We start from the raw sequence: 15557 nt of genomic DNA, 5'->3' as shown, positions 1-15557 counted from the left end.
TGAGGCAGAACAACGGATAAGTGACCTGGAAGATAAAATAGTGGAAATAACTACTGCAGAGCAGAATAAAGAAAAAAGAATGCAAAGAACTGAGGACAGTCTCAGAGACCTCTGGGACAACATTAAATGCACCAACATTCAAATTATAGCGGTCCCAGAAGAAGAAGAGAAAAAGAAAGTGTCTGAGAAAATATTTGAAGAGATTATTGTTGATAACTTCCCTAACATGGGAAAGGAAATAGTCAATCAAGTCCAGGAAGCACAAAGAGTCCCATACAGGATAAATCCAAGGAGAAACATGTCAAGACATATTAATCAAACTATCAAAAATTAAATACAAAGAAAAAATATTAAAAGCAGCAAGGGAAAAGCAACAAATAACATACAAGGGACTCCCCATAAGGTTAACAACTGATCTTTCAGCAGAAACTCCACAAGCCAGAAGATAGTGGCAGGACATATTTAAAGTGATGAAAGGGAAAAACCTACCACCAAGATTACTCTACCCAGCAAGGACCTCATTCAGATTCAACGGAGAAATTAAAACCTTTACAGACAAGCAAAAGTTAAGAGAATTCAGCACCACCAAACCACCTTTACAACAAATGCTAAAGGAACTTCTCTAGGCAGGAAACACAGAGAAGGAAAAATCCTACAAAAACAAATCCAAAACAATTAAGAAAATGGTAACAGGAACATACATATCAATAATTACCTTAAATGTAAATGGATTAAATGCTCCAACCAAAAGATATAGACTGGCTGAGTGGATACAAAAACAGGACCCATATATATGCTGTCTACAAGAGACCCACTTCAGACCTAAGGACACATACAGACTGAAAGTGAGGGGATGGAAAAATATATTCCTTGCAAATGGAAATCAAAAGAAAGCCAGAGTAGCAAGTCTCATATCAGACGAAATAGACTTTAAAATAAAGACTATTACAAGAGACAAAGAAGGACACTACATAATGATCAAGGGATCAATCCAATAAAAAGATAACAATTGTAAATATTTATGCACCCAATACATAAGGCAAACGGAGTACCTCAATACATAAGGCAAATGCTAACAGCCATAAAAGGGGAAATTGACAGTAACACAATCATAGTAGGGGACTTTAACATCCCACTTTCACCAATGGACAGATCAACCAAAATGAAAATAAATAAGGAAACACAAGCTTTAAATGACACATTAAACAAGATGGATTTAATTGATATTTATGGACATGCCATCCAAAAACAACAGAATACATTTTCTTCTCAACTGCTCATGGAACATTCTCCAGAATAGACCATATCTTGGGTCACAAATCAAGCCTTGGTAAATTTAAGAAAACTGAAATTGTATCAAGTACCTTTTCCAACCACAATGTTATGAGACTAGATATCAATTACAGGAAAAAAACCTGTAAAAAATACAAACACATGAAGGCTAAACAATATGCTACTGAATAACCAAGAGATCACTGAAGAAATCTAAAAGGAAATCAAAAAATACCTAGAAACAAATGACAATGAAAACATGACAATCCAAAACCTATGGAATGCAGCAAAAGCAGTTCTAAGAGGGAAGTTTATAGCAATACAATCTTACCTCAAGAAACATGAAAAATCTCAAATAAACAACCTAACCTCACACCTAAAGCATTTACAGAAAGAAGAAGAACAACAACAAAAAACCCCAAAGCTAGCAGAAGGAAAGAAATCATAAAGATCAGATCAGAAATAAATGAAAAAGAAATGAAGGAAACAATAGCAAAGATCAATAAAACTAAAAGCTGGTTCTTTGAGAAGATAAACAAAATTGATAAACCATTAGCTAGACTCATCAAAAAGAAAGGGAGAAGACTCACATCAACAGAATTAGAAATGAAAAAGGAGAAGTAACAACTGACACTGCAGAAATACAAAGGATCATGACAGATTACTACAAGCAACAATATGCCAATAAAATGGACAACCTGGAAGAAATGAACAAATTCTGAGAAAAGCACAACCTTCCAAGACTGAACCAGGAAGAAATAGAAAGTATAAACAGACCAATCACAAGCACTGAAATCGAAACTGTGATTAAAAATCTTCCAAAAAACAAAAGCCCAGGACCAAATGGCTTCACAGGCAAAATCTATCTAACATTTAGAGAAGGGGCTTCCCTGGTGGCACAGTGGTTGAGAGTCCACCTGCTGATGCAGGGGACGTGGGTTCGTGCCCCGGTCTGGGAAGATCCCACATGCCGTGGAGCGGCTGGGCCCGTGAGCCATGGCCGCTGAGCCTGCGCGTTCGGAGCCTGTGCTCCGCAATGGGAGAGGCCACAACAGTGAGAGGCCCGCATACAGCAAAAAAAAAAAAAAAAAAAAAAAAAAAAAACTCAAAATGGATTAAAGACGTAAATGTTAAGCCAGACACTATAAAACTCTTAGAGGAAAACATAGGCTGAACATTCTATTACATAAATCACAGCAAGATCCTTTTTTACCCACCTCCTAGAGAAATGGAAATAAAAACAAAAATAAACAAATGGGACCGAATGAAACTTAAAGGCTTTTGCACGGCAAAGGAGACCATAAACAAGACAAAAAGACGACCCTCAGAATGGGAGAAAATATTTGCAAGCAAAGCAACTGACAAAGGATTAATCTCCAAAATATACAAGCAGCTCATGCAGCTCAATAACAAAAAAACAACCCAACCCAAAAATGGGCAGAAGACCTAAATAGACATTTCTCCAAAGAAGATATACAGACTGCCAACAAACACATGAAAGGATGCGCAACATCATTAATCATTAGAGAAATGCAAATCAAAACTACAGTGAGGTATCACCTCACACCAGTCAGGATGGCCATTATCAAAAAATCTACAAACAATAAATGCTGGAGAGGGTGTGGAGAAAAGGGAACCCTCTTTCACTGTTGGTGGGAATGTAAATTGATACAGCCACTATGGAGAACAGTATGGAGGTTCCTTAAAAAAACTACAAATAGAACTACCATATGACCCAGCAATCCCACGACTGGGCATATACCCTGAAAAAACCATAATTCAAAAAGAGTCATGTACCAAAATGTTCATTGCAGCACTATTTATAAGAGCCAGGACATGGAAGCAACCCAAGTGTCCACTGACATGAATGGATAAAGAAGATGTGGCACCTATGTACAATCGAGTATTACTCAGCCATAAAAAGAAATGAAATTGAGTTATTTGTAGTGAGGTGGATGGACCTAGAGTCTGTCATACAGAGTGAAGTAAATCAGAAAGAGAAAAACAAATACCATATGCTAACACATATATATGGAATCTAAAAAAGAAAAAATGGTTCTGAAGAACGTAGGGGCAGGATTGGAATAAAGATGCAGACGTGGAGAATGGACTTGAGGACATAGGGAGGTGGAAGGGTAAGCTGGGAGGAAGTGAGAGAGTAGCACTGACATATATACACTACCGAATGTAAAACAGATAGCTAGTGGGAAGCAGCCGCATAGCACAGGGAGATAAGCTCGGTGCTTTGTGTCCACCTAGAGGGGTGGGATAGGGAGGGTGGGAGGGAGACGCAAGAGGGAGGGGATATGGGGATATATGTATACGTATAGCTGGTTCACTTTGTTATACAGCAGAAACTAACACAACATTGTAAAGCAATTATACTCCAATAAAGATGTTAAAAAAAAAGCACTCTGACTTTTTATCCATATTTTGGAGAATAAAATATTTACATGTTTAATTTTCATAAGTTAGGCCACCTGTAAAGTACTGTGTGATATAATGTCAATAAAGTACTTAAAATGGCACTTCAATGTTTTATTTAAAACCATATATCATGCACTTTTTTTTTTTTTTTGGCTGTGTTGGGTCTTCGTTGCGGTGCACGGGCTTCTCATTGCGGTGGCTTCTCTTGTTGTGGAGCACAGGGTCTAGGCGCGTGGGTTTCAGCAGTTGTAGCACGTGGGCTCAGTAGTTATGGCTCGTGGGCTCTAGAGCACAGGCTCAGTAGTTGTGGCGCACGGGGTTAGTTGCTCCGCGGCATGTGGGATCTTCCCGGACCAGGGCTCGAACCTGTGTCTCCTGCATTGGCAGGTGGATTCTTAACCACTGCGCCACCAGGGAAGTCCTGAAACTTGGCTTTCTTACATTTGGTTGGTCCATGTGACAATCCCTATGAAATGAGTGGAAGTATGATTCTTGGATTAAACGATTTTTCCAAAATGAAAAAGCAAAACAGCCGTGGTAAAAAAAAAAAAAAAAAAATTTCTGATTAAATGGCATTGAAAGTTTTAGCTTTGAGTTGACATTTTATTTCCCACGAAGGCCTTGGTACTTAAACAGAGGAAGTAAAGCATTTTTCTATGACTATACCGTATTCCATTGAAATGAATAAACATTTCTAGGTATAGAGAGACCTACAAATTCAGGGTGAAATCAGAGTAAAATCAAATACACACATTGATCCAATCATCAGCCTACAGAGGCCTGCCTCTATAGAGATCTCTGATGTTCGCTGAAGCCATTATTAGATGGAAGTACTTTCCAAGCCTCAAGAAAACCTTTTCGCTCAAAGACCTTTAAATATCAGTACTTGATGCCAGAGTTGTTGGGTAGGAGCTGCTTTTCCATTCAAAGTCCAGCTGTGAAATGAACATGAGTAATGACTTACACACCTGCTCATTGCTAATGAATAAAAACAGCTGCTGATCGCAGCAGAGCCAATCAGCACACAGATGGCTCAAAAGGACCCTAATAAATGTAATAAAAGCATCTTTCCCTGGTGTGCTTCATGCACTGCCTGGGACCTCTAGATTTTCTTTCTGACTGACCTGCAGTACCACAGTTACCCTCTTCAGGCTTTAGAATTGTCCCCAGTACAGTTGGTAAAACTACCAGATGTAGTGATTTGCGGGGGGGGGGGGGAGGCAATATTATGGAAGTTTAAAAATTATTTTTAAATATTTGTATTGTGATAAAGTATATATAACAAAAATTTTTGCCATTTTAACCATGTTAAGTGTACAATTCAGTAGCACGAATTACATTCACAAACATGTGCAACCATCACCACTCTTTATTTCCAAAACTTGTTCATCACCGTAAATGGACACTCTATTAACAATTTAGCGGTAATTCCTTGATACCCACTGCAGGCAGCGGATGTAGCGATTTTAATATACCGCTATGGGAATTGGCCTTGTGGGATCTTGCCTCATTTATGCAGCCACGTTAGCGAGTGAATTGTTTTGGTTAAGTTCATTATTCAGATAACTGAATCACAGGTTCCAAAAGCTTACTTTTTACTCGATAAAAAAAAAATCTATCTTTTACCAGTAGATTTTTGCATAGGACATTTTCTTACGGGGAACTCTTAAGCAGGGTATACCTGACACCTTGTAACTCTTCTTGATAAAGGGGAGCCGTATAATAAATGTTCACTTTCAAATTGCCCTATAATGATGACAGCTTCAGGGCCTGCTGAACCGGCTGAATTGTTTGCCCTGACACTAGATCGCCCCAGACTACTTGGCTATACGAATTCTGTGCAAACTTGAGAATTTTATTTTGTTCTTTTATTTCCTATCAAGCTGTCAGCTTTCACTTGTTACAAACCTAAGAGTACTGTTTTTATATTCATTTTTGGGTTTAGTATTGTCGATTTTTTTTAAAAATCGAGGTGAAATTCACATAACACAAAATGAACCATTTTAGGTAATGATGAACCTAGCGGCAGAGCAGGAATAAAGACGCAGACATAGAGAACGGACTTGAGAACACAGAGGGGGAAGGGGAAGCTGGGACGAAGTGAGAGAGTACCACTGACATATATACACTACCAAATGTAAAATAGCTAGCTAGTGGGAAGCTGCTGCATAGCACAGGGAGATCAGCTAGATGCTTTGTGATGACCTAGGTGGGTGAGACAGGGAGGGTGGGAGGGTGGCTCAAGAGGGAGGGGATATGGGGATTTATGTATACATATAGCTGACTCACTTTATTGTACAGCAGAAACTAACACAACATTGTAAAGCAATTATACTCCAATAAAGATGTAAAAAAAAAACGAAGAACCATTTTAAAGGGAACAATTCAGTGGCATTTAACGTATTCACAATGACGTGTAACGATCACCTGTATCTAGTTCCGAAACATTTTCATCACCCCAAAAGGAAGCACCATCCCCATTAAGCTATTTGAATACCTGGTGCTTTTTGTTTGCAACAATTCCTATGTCTTTTTCTTTTCCTTCCGATGCCCTTTTAATTTCTGCTCCAATATGCTATGAACTCGGAGCCTAGAGCACCATGCTTGCTAGACCTCTCTGTAAACAGGCGTAGCTAGATTCCACGTGCAGAGCTTGGAGGCTCCCATCAGCAACATTCAAGGCTGTGAGTTTAATTTCACTGACGTGAAAACGATTTTTGGCTACTCAAGGAGTTTCCCACCTCCTCAACCTTTCCTCAAACTTCATACTTCTGGATAATTGAGATCATTTAATATATGTGACTAATGGAAATATTTACTCATTCATTCAGCAAAAGAATGTACAGAGCGCCGACAATGACCACAGCCTGACATTCGTTTTTCATATTGATCCACGTGGGAGCATAGGAACTGGGAAGGGTCCTTGGGAAAACTCTCGCCCGGGGGCTCCCAAACTGGGCAAGAGGTACCACAATCATCTAGGGACAGAGTTTTAAAAGCAGATGTGTCCTCACCGCAGACATACTGCAGCAGTATTCCCCAGGGCAGGTCCCAGAACTCCGTCTTTTTAAAACATTCAGCAAGTACTTCTGTGTGACTCACGTGTGTCTACAAATCATCAGCCTGGCCAGCTCTTCCTAGTGCACATTTTGCTTTTGTTTGTGTCTTTTTCTGGCCACACCCCAAGGCTCGCGGGATCTGAGTTCCCCGATCAGGGACTGAACCAGGGCCACCGCAGTGAACGCGCCGAGTCCCTACCAGAGGACCGCCAGGGAAGTCCCATCACACACTTTATGTTTAATGATGGAGTACCATCGTCCTGGCCGGACATGGCTGGCCTGGGGCATCCAGCAGCTGAGAGGCCAGCTCGCCCGGGAAGGCCACGGACAGCAGGAGAGCCATGGAAGTGCAGAGCAGAAACAGGAAGCAGGCTGTAAGGGAAGGAGCGAGAGCCGGGTCAGAACACAGAGACTCTCATTTCCTTTCCACTGCACTTTACTTACACCTTCCGTGAAATCTGCCCTTCTCTCAAGGCAGCAGACGGGGGAGGAGGTCACCGCTTGCCTGGGGCTTCCGCAGGAGAGGCAGGGCGTGCACGCCAGGACTTGCATCTCTGAGATAGCTGAATGTCTCTTCTGATCAGGCTGCCAATTCGAAGGCCCAGATTTCCTGCACGACCTCTCCAAAGACTGACAGCTTCTAGAAAAGGAGTTCATAAGCTGCTGCTCTGCCAGTGCCAGGATGCCAGAAGCCACCGGCGTTCACGGAGCCAGGCGGCATCTACCCTGTGCTTCCTGGGAGCCTGTACCCACTGCAGATGGCTCTTCCCTACCGTGCATAAGGTTCACTGACAACTTGCTTTATCACTTAAGGAATCTGCTTCACAAAGTCTTTTTCCCTTCCATTTATTTATGGATTATATATCCCATAGTATATATTAGACGGTCTTCTACAACTTCTTACTGATACACAGTGGAACAGAGCTCTGAACTGGCTTGGGGTTTTTCTTCCTATTCATGCAACCAATTCACCCTCTGGCACTGGGAAAGGACAGAGTCACGCAAGTTAGATCTGTGTCCAAATCCCACCTCCGTCACTCATTAGCTGTGTGGCTTTGAGCGAATTAGAATTAGCTGGCCTCCCTGAAGCCTCATCATTCTCTTCTGTAACGTGCGTTAGCAGATGCACACACAAACTCACTATACAGCAACCATTATGATTTTAGGCAATTACTTCCCCTTGTTGGTTCTTGGTTTCCTTGTCTGTTAAATGGCCTGCAGATATAGGTTTTGCTTGGTCAGCAATTTTTTTAATTACGAATTTGAATGTCTCTTGGGTAGGACGGCACTCCTGTTCCCACGTTTAGACAGCATCACACATGTATGTTTTCTGCTAGGTCAGGCGCCAGCCCTGAGAGCAGAGAGAGGGTCTCTGAGGTAGATGGCATGGTAGCCTCCTGAGCTTCCAGTCCGTCCTCTCCAGGTAATCACCCCATTTTGTTCTGGTCTCCCCACCTCCCCAGCTCCCCACTCTCCTGCAGTTCATGTGCTCTGGTACAAGCTGACTCCCCCTGGGCTTTTGAGAAGGACATGAGGCTTAGCCCTAAGTTACTGGCAGAGTTGCACTCACTGGATATGTTTCTGGTTGGTGGATGGGCTCTTGGCTCGTTCTGGGCCAAGGATACTCAAGGGGAGGTTGACTGAGAGAAAGGTAAAAAAGCTTTCTCACTCTTCTGACAGAACTTCCAAGAACAAGGCTTCTCTCCCTCTCTGGACACTGGTGAGAAAGCAAGGTGCTCTGGGGGCTGCTGGCCACCATCTTGACACCGAGAAGGGAAACCAGCCTGAGGACGAGACTGACACGTGGAAGGCAAAGTGGAGAGGCAAAAAGTAACTAGGACCTCAGTGGCATCCGTCACCCACTGAATCACACCACCCATGAAGCCGAACTACCCCTGGACGTTCCATTGACATGAACCAATAAATCCCTTTGTTATCTGTGCCACTTTGAGTTGGGTTTTCTATTACTTACACTGAACCCACTTTATTTTTTTTAAGTTAATTTTAATTTAATTTTATTTTTGGCTGCATTGGGTCTTCGTTGCTGCATGTGGGCTTTTCTCTGGTTGTGGCGAGTGGCAGCTACTCTTCCTTGCGGTGCACGGGCTTCTCACTGTGATGGCTTCTCTTGTTGGGAGCACGGAGTCTAGGCGTGTGGGCTTCAGTAGTTGTGGCACATGGGCTCAGTAGTTGTGGCTCACGGGCTCTAGAGTGCAGGTTCAGTAGTTGTGGTGCACGGGCTTAGTTGCTCCGCGGCATGTGGGATCTTCCCGGACCAGAGCTTGAACCCGTGTCTCCTGAACTGGCAGGCCGATTCTTAACCACTGGGCCACCAGGGAAGCCCCTATTTTTATTTTTTTAATTTATTTTTGGGTGCATTGGGTCTTCGTTGCTGCACGTGGGCTTTCTCCAGTTGCGGCGAGCGAGGGCTACTCTTCGCTGTGGTGTGCAGGCTTCTCATTGCTGTGGCTTCTCTTGCTGCGGAGCACGGGCCCTAGAGCATGCAAGGGCTTCAGTGGTTGTGGCACATGGGCTCAGTAGTTGTGGCTCGTGGGCTCTAGAGCACAGGCTCAGTAGTTGTAGCACACGGGCTCAGCAGTTGTGGCGCACGGGCTTAGCTGCTCTGCGGCATGCGGGATCTTCCCAGACCAGGGATAGAACCCATGTCCCCTGCATTGGCAGGAGGCTTCTTAACCACTGCACCACCGGGGAAGTCCTAAACCCACTTTAATTAATTTAATCTACTAGGTCCATTCCAGTTTCAGATTGTCAAACATCTCAGATCTATTTGTGAGTCTCAGTCACCTCTGGAGGCTGCAAGTGTCTGCAGCTAGGAACCTCACAGCCACACCACTAAATCCAAGCTCTGACACTAATTCTCCAAGCAGAGATGGACATGGCAGGGGTCATCCCTCTTCTTCAAGAAGCCCCCTTAAGTTGCCCTTCATGCCAATCTTGACCTTTACTTCCAGGAAATGCCAAAAAAAAGGGCAGGCATGCAGACTGATTTGCCCCAGTTTTCACTCCTCCCCTCAAACCACCCTCCTCTGAATTAGCTATAATATTTATTGATCATCAGAGCCGGCTTCCTGGGCACACGACCTGGGCAGTCACATGGGGTCCTGTGCTGAGGAGGACCTTGCACTTGGTTTACTGCTCTTCTGTTGCGGCCTTGAATTTCTCAATGAATTTTTCTTTGAATCTGTGCTTTGTAAGTGAAGTCTGATGGGACAATGGAGCACAGGTGTGAGCAGATACATGTGGTGAGTGTGGCTGCCTCTCCTGGCTGTGTTCTCCAGTTCTGCTGGGCCCACGGGTGTGGACGTTCAGTAAGACTCAAAATGAATATAAAGTAAGTGTGTCATGTCTTCAACTGAGTGAGCAGGGGCACCGACAACCCTGAGAGGCCACCTTTTTCATTTGAACCAGAACTTGCTTCAAACGCAGACAGAAGGCAGGGGTGTTCTAAGTAACACAAATGACCAAGAAGCCCTATCACATCCTTTCTTATACAGGAGAATTCCCTGAATCAGCCAACCACTCACCCCAAAGTGATGACACAGAAGGAAGGGAAAGATAGGGCAATCCCTAGATCTGTTTCTGTTCAGCCCTTCCTTACTCATCAGTAAGCAGAAGGTAAAGGGTGTTGGTAGAAAGCACGTGTATCAAGAAGTGAAATGAAAAGAGCTGCATTACTTTTGTGTATTATTGCCACTGTTCTGGTAAAAGCCAAATACACATGCATGTAAGAGCTGTGAAACACAAAGCGTGTGATTTTTGGTGATTCTACATCTGGGTTAAATGCTCTTATAGTTGCATTTAAAACTGTCGTTATAGGGAATTCCCTGTTGGTCCAGTGGTTAGGACTTGGTGCTGTCGCTCCTGGGGCCCTGGGTTCAATCCCTGGTCCGGGAGCTAAGATCACACAAGCTCCATGGCTGACCCCCCCGCAAAAAAATGTCATTATATAATATTAAGGTGAATGGTAAACTTTATGCTAATAATTTTAGATTGTTAGTTAACAAGTTTTCTTTTTTCTTTACTTAAAATGTCATTAAAAGGCAAACGAAAAATACTATGACAGATCAAAAGAGACTGTGGAAGAAAGGAAAAGCTTTCTCTTTCAGTACCTTGAACAGGGCTTTTTTCCTGCTTTTTGAACAAGGTTTTCTGCCTTTTCATTCTGCAACTGGTCCTGGCAAGTTCCGCAGCGGGGTGATCTGTTGATCACGGGGAACACAGCACTGCCGGCAATGTGGCTGATTAAAGGGAGAGTGTCAATTAATATAGCCACATCTGTTTTAATTCCCAGTTTACAATGGGGGTCGAGGAAAAAATGTCCTGCTGATACGTGACAGACAAGCAGGAAGCTGAGAAATCCCGTCTCTGCTCCTGGGCTCGAGCTTGTTATCACAACAATAAAGTGATCGGCATCCCGGAAAACCCTTCACTGCTCTGGGAGCTTGTGACAGATGGTGCCACCTGGCCACACGTGTAATCCAGGTGTTCAGTGACACAGAGGCCCCTGTCACGCAAGCTTCCTACCTCGGAGCAAGGCTGAGAGAGACGGCTGGGGCCAGAACATTCCTAAGGACCACCCAGAGGAGAGTAGGACCACTCGCCACCTAGAGCCAGATGGCCCGGGCTCACACCCCACCCCCTGCCCTACAGTGTGGATGGCTGGGCTCTTCACCCCTGAGGTTTCAGTGTCCTCATTTAAGACATGAGCATAATCATAGGACTTTCCTAAGAGACTTGTTAAAATGATCAAACGTCATAAGCCACGTAAGGCACTAAACACGAGGTCTGCTACACGATAAACACTGTGTAAATGTTGGCCCTTATTATCATCATCGTTATTCTCCCTTCGTGATGGAAGGGGTGTGGCTTCCCTTTTATCTCAGACACTACCTCCCCCAGCCCTTCCCCGGGATCAAATAGAGAACTGAAGAAACAACAAGCGAGGAAGACCCGGTGGGCCCCACGGACTTCGAATGAGCCGTGATGGGATGGCTCTAAACCTGACATCACTCCCTGAGCCCATCTGCAGCCCAGGCTTCATCAGCACCAGACTCTCTGCGTCACCACCGTCAGGGTCTCAGGCTCACTTCCGCTCTCACCCTTGCAGATGTAATTCTGAGATTCCCTTGGGCTACTCTGGACCTAAGAAGTCAGAATCTCTGCCAACACGACCTAGGAATCTGTGTTTCCAAGCAACTCCACCAGTGACTTTGAAGTAGGCGTTCCACACGCCACCCTTTTTATAGGCAGTGCTGGAGATTCTAAGCCAGGCCCTCCTTAGTGCCTGTTTGCTCAGCGAAGTGCGAGGTGCTGGGGCCACGCGGGGCTGTGGGATTTCACTGGAAGGGAAGTAACCAGCATTACTCACACGGGGACCTCTTTACCACTCAATCCTAATGAGGACCCCTCAAGCCACAGCCAGGGACTGGAACCCCTGCTCCCGCCCCCGTATCCCCCCGCATCCCAGGAGAGCTGGTACGCAGTCTGGATGAGGACAGCCCTCTGAGACAGCAGCTGAGTGTCCTGCTGGCCTTGCTCAGGCCAGGACGGGGGTTTGATAGTAATGACCACCTCTAATAAATACCTCCCTGCCTTCGATTCCAATGTGGCTCAGAGGGCCACATCCTGGTTTCTGATGAAATGAGTTTCTATCAAGTCCATTCAAAAGAACTGAGTGAAACTGCCAGGTCAACCAAGGGTCCCAAAGGAGAAAATAATTCGGAATTAGAGCAACGGTGGGAGAAGGATATTAGGATCGAGAGGTTGGAGCTGAACCATTCTTTATGCCAAGAACACAGAAGAACTGATTCCTGACAATGAAGGCTGTGAAAAAAGACCCCCTGAAAGGACAGCCTCCCGGGGCGGTGTCAGGATTAACCAGCTCAGGGCTCCCGCTCACATCCTGCAGTGGGTTTAACGCTGCTGCTCTCACCGTCATTTGTTAAAGACATAGTAGCACCTAGCTATCAGTCCAAATACATGACCAGAAGTATCCAAAGCATTTTTAAAGGGAGCAATTTTGGTAGAAGTGGGTGGCTTCTAGCTTAAGACTGCTCTCCAGGATCTCCAGAACCTGGTTCTTTTGAATAGCAAGTGTAACCCCTGCTCTCTTGCTTAAATAGTTTAATGGGGAAACTGAGACCAGGACCCAGCAGTTTTTCTCTGCAACACCACCTTTTGGGGGCTCCACTCAGCGACCAAATACCCAGGAGGCAATTGGCACAGGGTCCAGGAGGATAAACTCAAACTAAAGTCCTCTTTCCAAACTGCCCTCTCCATTTCCCTGCGTCTATAGAGGCACCAAAGCCTCAGTCACCTGGGCCACTTCTGCCCTCTCCTGGTACCTCCAGTGATTTTGTCTCTGCCTCACTTTTTGCATCCTTCCCTCTTCTCCAGCCCTGCATCAGCACCCGCATCACCCTCTCACCTGGCCTGTTCCTCAGCCCCCCACTAACTCGGCAACACAGACCTCACAACCCCATAAGGGAGATGAGATGTGCACCCGGGGCCAATACAGATCAGTGTGTGAGAGGGGTCACGAGAGGCACGTGAAGCGGCCAGGAAGCCCAGGAGACGGAGGGGCCCCAAGGAAATCAAGCCTCCACCTTCCAGGAGGAGGTGATACTGGCACTGGGCATTGATGAATGGGCAGGGTTTGGGCAGGCGGAGTGGCTTTTCAGTCAAAGGGAAAATCCTAAAGGAAAAGATTCAAGGAAGAAAAGATCAGGGTGGGTTTGGGGGAGTGACAAATCCCCCCGTCTAGCTGAGCATAGGTCATCCATAACAGGTAAGTGGGAAAGAAGACTGGAACAAGGTATTGAGAATAGAGGGCATTTCCAACCTACATCAGGGCATTTGGATTTTATTAGGAAGATCAAGGGAGTTGTAGGATTTGGAGCTGGGAAGTGACATAATCAAAGTCAAACCACTGGAAACAATGAGTCCAATGGAATGGAGATGACAGCTGAGACCAGTGAGAAGGCTGACCCATCGTTTATCCTGGAGGGCGATCACGAGGTGTAGGGGGGGCAGGCTCTCAAGTACCAGTTACATGCAGTAATAAAGGAAAGAAAGGAGTAGAAAATGGCGCAAGTGCTGAGCTTGGGTGACAATAATGGTGGTGGCATTGACAGAAATGGGAGAAATGGAAAGAGGAGGAGCTTTGGGGAAAGGACGTGTTTGGTTCAAAACTCACTGCATTTAACGTGCTGGGAGAACCTACTGGAATCTGGGAGCCCCGAGCTCCAGGATTTTCTAAAACCACCTCCATTGCCCACGTGACTTGCCAAGGGCTTAAGACTCTCCACCATCCGTGTAATAGGATGATATAGTAACAAGAATCATGCTGACAAGTGTTAGAATCTTTTTTCTGATCCCCGACAAGAGATGCCAAATTTGGCGTCTTGGAGCCCACTGAGGGCAATTCCCTGGGATTGTCCCAAGGGAAAGGGATGGAGGAAAGTGCCCAAAGGGGAGGAGCAATGGGGCGGAGCGGTGTGCACGGGCGGGGAGACCTCGTAGGCTGACGAGTGAAGTTCTTGGAAGGCTCTGCGGGTGGTGGCCCTCTTCCTCGCAGCGTCCAGAGGGAACTGCTACAAGGAGCACCTAGGGAGGGGCCACTAGGCCCCCCGGCTTGGAAAGACCCCAACATCCCAAGCTTGGCGCAGGTGCTGGCCCCATGGTAGGGACAGAGCGCACTGCTACGCGGTCTGTGCAGGAAAGATGGGGTGGGGTGAGGCTAAGGGATAAGTGAAGGTGGAAATCCCTCTTGCCTGGAGGAAGCGATGCCCTTTTCTTGGAAGACAACTTCCTAAGTTGTGTGTCCTTGAGGCTACCGCTACCAGGAGGGAACCTTTCAGAAGCTGCACAAAGAGTCTGTATAGGCCTATGATGGCTTTGCCCGGAGAGCAGGAGCCTCCCCTGCCCCAACCCGCCAAAGAGGTGGACATGATCCCCCTGCCCCACATCCTGAATTCTGTGACCGCAATGCCCAAGACTGATTTTTTTTGCTGGCAAGTAGGAACGTGAAGTCAGTTTAATTTTACCTACAAAAGGAGAAGTTTTCAAGTTTTAAAAGCACATTAAAAAATCGGGAGGGGGGGTGGTCTTCCCTGGTGGCGCAGTGCTTAAGAATCCGCCTGCCAATGCAGGGGACACGGGTTCAAGCCCTGGTCTGGGAAGATCCCACATGCCACGGAGCAACGAAGCCCATGCGCCACAACTACTGAGCCTGTAAGCCACAACTACTGAAGCCCGCATGCCTAGAGCCCGTGCTCCCCAACAAGAGAAGCCACTGCAATGAGAAGCCCGTGCACAGCAATGAAGAGTAGCCCCCGCTCGCTGCAACTAGAGAAAGCCTGCACGCAGCAACGAAGACCCAACGCAGCCAAAAATAAATAAATAAAGTTAATGAATTAATTTTTAAAAATAAAATAAAATAACGCGCTATTTCTCACAGTCAGAATTGTAGCATAAACTGCCTCTCGACACTCAGTATGTGGACTTTCATGAGCCTCTGTCCACCTCCCTGGGGGCTGAAACACCCAGGGTCACGGGCCTCTGGTCCAGTCTCAGGGTGGAAGGCCTCTCCCCCAGTGTTCCCCTGTGCCTGCCTTCACTGAGCTGCCATCTCCAAGTGGTGCTAAGAGGGCTTCCCAGGACGCCGATAGGAGCCCTGACCTGGGTTCAGCGTACCAGTCGCATTTAATTGTGTCATCCCGTGATGGCCAGAGGCTGGCTGCACACACCGCACGTGCATTCAAGGTTTCATTGCTTCCC

The 15557-nt window shown here is 45.7% G+C and overlaps 2 protein-coding genes across 3 annotated transcripts in view; both read right to left on the bottom strand.

Annotated features, from left to right (window-relative positions):
* DHRS12 (dehydrogenase/reductase 12) overlaps positions 1-15557 on the bottom strand; it is a 134620-nt gene that overhangs the window by 59516 nt on the left and 59547 nt on the right. The window contains exon 1 of one of the 2 annotated variants that reach the window (XM_079903093.1): positions 7203-7491. The exons of the other annotated variant lie outside the window; for it this stretch is intronic. The gene's annotated coding sequence lies outside the window, so the exon portion shown is untranslated. Of the gene's footprint in view, positions 1-7202; positions 7492-15557 lie in introns of those variants that run through there. 2 annotated transcript variants of the gene reach the window in all.
* TMEM272 (transmembrane protein 272) overlaps positions 1-15557 on the bottom strand; it is a gene marked incomplete at both ends in the record, with an annotated part of 55475 nt that overhangs the window by 9317 nt on the left and 30601 nt on the right.

Source organism: Stenella coeruleoalba (genome assembly GCF_951394435.1).
Source record: "Stenella coeruleoalba genome assembly, chromosome: 18".
NCBI classification, from domain to species: domain Eukaryota; kingdom Metazoa; phylum Chordata; class Mammalia; order Artiodactyla; family Delphinidae; genus Stenella; species Stenella coeruleoalba.
This window is presented reverse-complemented; position numbering and strand designations above follow the sequence as displayed.